Below are 3,651 nucleotides of genomic sequence, written 5' to 3' on the forward strand. Positions count from 1 at the left end.
TTATGCATTAGGTCTTTCTAATGGCTCTGCCGAGGAGAAACCACCCTCATGTGGGAGACAAGGAAACTGAGGCTCAGAGAAGCCAACTCATACGTTGCAGTTCGCGCCCGCGGGACACGATGGAACCCATCCTGCTGGCTCAGCTCCCCGCTGACCTTGCCCCTTCTGTGAGCCCCCACACTTGCCCGTCCTCATCCTCCATGCTGAGTACCGGAGCTCTGCTGGGCTCAGAGGCAGCTCTGGGAGCAGCAGTGAATGTGGGTTCGGAAGGCTGGGGGAGTGAGAGCTCTGTGCACTCCAGCACCTGAAGGACATCCAGAGCCGTGTGAAGCCCCCAAGGAACCTGGGAGCAGGAGAGAGTGGTGAGGCGGAGGAGGGCTGGAGGACTCCCCCTACGGGTCTCTGCGGTCCCACCTGTGTCCCAGAGGTCAGGCCCTGCTCTGTCGGCCTTTCCTGTGGGCCTCTGGGTAGAGCCTGGGGACCGCACATGTCCCTTGCCTAGGCTGACGAACAGACAAGGCGGGGCTCCCCCCCAGCCTGAGTCCACCCAGCATCTCTGCAGGGTAAGAAGAGGGCCCGGCATCCATAGTTGTTGATCCCCTCTTACGCACCCAGCACCAGCCAAGCCCTTTATCGAGGTGGCGTCCATGAGAACGAGAGCAACCCCGGGCAGCTGACGTGCTGCATGCTCCCCGCAGCCCGTGGGGAGGGTACGTTCGTCCTCCCCGTGTCCTACAGCAGGGCCAGGCATCAGGGCTCTGGGCGAGGGGGAGGCTGGGAGGAGTGCTGGGGAGGAGCACCAGGCTGGGGAGGAGCAGCAGCTGGTGGACAGGAGCGGGGGCTGCACAGGCCGCCAGGGGAGACCGCCATGCAGCTGGGAAGGGGGCCAGCCTGAGCTGCAGTGAGGCAGCCGCCGGCTCATGAGTCTGGCCAATTCTGCTGGCTCAGCAGCCCCTCCTCCCGGGATCCTCGGAGGCCTGACTTCCTGGAGGGCTGCCCAAGTCCCACGCCTCTGCTTCTTCATCCCCCGGCCAAGCTAAGCCCTGTCCTTTGGCTGGGGGGAACCGCCGGCAAACGCACATCTCTGTTTTCATGTGGCCCCTCCCATGAGCCCTGAGCAGCTGGAAGAACTGCCGGCCCATTTTACAGATGAGGCAGCTGAGTGTCAGGGCCTTGTCCAAAGTTGCCAGGCTGGCCGGTAGCAGATCTCGGGCTTCTTGGGCCCTCCCAGGCCATTACCTTCTCCTGGCAGAGTGAGTCCAGCAGAATGTACAGTACACAGCGCTCTTTCCAGGTCTGTGCTCCTGAAGGTGAACTCCACAGGACATACCCCCTTGTAGGTCCGGGGAGTGACTCTGGGGTGCCTGTCTGTGAGGTGTGGACAGAGCTGGGGGTGGGGGAGCTGCAGGCAGGCCCAGTTTGTTACCCAGAGGAATTAGATTTCTCGTTTGGAACTTGGCTTTTCAGGTCATGATGAGGGTATATTTGTGAAGGTGGGAGAATAGAACATATTTTTCTTACTGAGTTATTAGCATGATTTATAACATTTAAATATCCTGAGATTTGTTGTGTGGGCCTCGGTTTTGTACCCTTGCCCCAGGCTCTGCACATGTTAGGCTCAGTCTGGAGTGTTTTCCCTTAGTTGGCCAAAACATAAGAACGATGGTCAGAACAATAGCCATTTTCTCGTTTGTATTTTTTATAATACTTCTTGTTTGCCAAGCACAGTGCTAGGCTCTGCAGATGCAAAGATGAATAAAATATCGTCACTCCCACGTGCAGAGAGCCAAGAATCTCACCATACCCACAGAAGCCACTTAGTGAGCACTTACTAAGCTTGACTGCAAAGTGCTTTGTGGATACCATCACAAGTAATCCCCAAGCAACTCACGGGAAGCTCTCTCATTCTCACCCCTGTTTTACAGAGGGGAAACCAAGGCTCAGAAAGACAAAATGTCCAGAAAAACAGACCCAGTAAGAGGCAGAACTGGGAAAAATGCCGAGGCAAGTGTGGGTTCAAAGCTCAGACTCATGACCTTGAGATTCTAGGGCCTTATGGGGTCCCTTGGCTTCTCTGAGCCTCAGCCTTCTTCATCTGTAAAATGGGCACAGTAAATCTGTGAAGTGACCACCAATGTGCCTGACCTAGCAGATGCCCCAGAAGTGGTCACGATGAAGAATGGGAGGAAAGAACCTTTCTGTTTAGGGACGCCCCCATCCCCACCCCCTGTGATCCCAGCATGTGCTGGGAGACCTAGACTTGCTCCCTAAACTCCAAGGAAGACCCCATGTTGGGGATGGTCAACCGCCTGGATCAGGGGATCCTAGTGCCTGCTGCTTCCTCACCGTCCCCCCACCCTGGCCATCTTCCTCCTGCACCTGCTTGATGGTCTGGCTGTAGGAAGAGGAGTGTTAGGCCATCATATGTGCAGACCCCTCCGAAAACTCTTGACAGGTCTTATCTGGAAAGGTGGCGATCTGCCCATCCTGCGATGAGGAGAGTGAGCCTGACCTGGGACTCAGACCCCAACCCATCTCTCTGTAGGATACTGCAGCCTCGACAAGGGTGCCCAGACTGTGCCCAGGTCAGGGGGTGCGACCTCTGTGCATGTGTACATGTGTGGGCGCACTCATACCTGCGTGTGGGACAGGCAGGGGCGCAAGAGGGCGTGGGGGGCTGGTCAGTGTTTGTGGAGCAGGACTGTCCTGCCCCAGGGCTCCCAGGGTCTGTCGCTGGAGGCTGGAGGGTTAACAGACTTGGCGGGGATCAGGTGGGTGCTGGGCAAGACTGTGACCCCATGGGTGCTGGGGATGGGGATAGAGCCCCTATATGTGGTAGGTGTGTGGGGCTGCACCCCAGTTGATGCTGGGGGACGGCAGTGGGGTTAGGTTCAGGTTGAGGCTGGGGGGCAGGGAGCTGTTGCCCTGCATTGTTTATGGAGAGAGCCGAGGCTGCATGGGAAGAAGCAGCAGTTGGGGGTGGGGGTGCGGGTTCCCTGACACCGAATTCATTATTGGGAGATTCCTCTTCACAATCCCTCGACACCTCCCACGGGAACCACGGGCCAGAAATGTCTGACAGCCTCTGGCAGGCCGGCTCCCGTGCCGCCGCGGGTGCCCGGGTCTCTCGGCGCCCGGGTCCCCGCCCGCCCACTGCCTCCGAGTCCCTCCCCCTTGGGTCCCGCAGCCTCTGGAAGCCTCTCTCAGGCTCAGCCTCGCGCCGCCGCCGTGCCCGGGCTCCGTGTCCAGCCCCCACCCCGGCGGCTGCCGTCCCCGGCCCCTGGCGGTCGCCCCGGGCCGCCTGCTGTCGGCAGAGGCCCGCCCGGCCGGCGCGGCCCGCACGTGGGGAGGGGGCGTCTCGGGAGCACGGGGCCCGGTGTAGGGGCGGAGCCAAGGAGCCGGGCGCGCGGCCGGCGCGGGCGGACGGAGGTCAGCGGCCGCAGGAGGGGGACCCAGGCGTCCGGGAGGCGGCGCCAGGTGCCGCGCCCCCGCCCTGGGCCGCCCCCCGCCCGTGACGCGCTCCCCGCCCCTCGGCGCCGGGAGCCCGAGTCCGAGCCCGAGCCCGAGCCCAAGCCCGAGCCCGAGCCCGAGCCCGAGCCCGAGCCCGAGCCCGAGGACGGCGCGGGGAGCGGGCGGCGGCGGAGGCGGCGG

This window comes from Mustela erminea, chromosome 20, assembly GCF_009829155.1.
Source record: "Mustela erminea isolate mMusErm1 chromosome 20, mMusErm1.Pri, whole genome shotgun sequence".
Classification (NCBI taxonomy): Eukaryota; Metazoa; Chordata; class Mammalia; order Carnivora; family Mustelidae; genus Mustela; species Mustela erminea.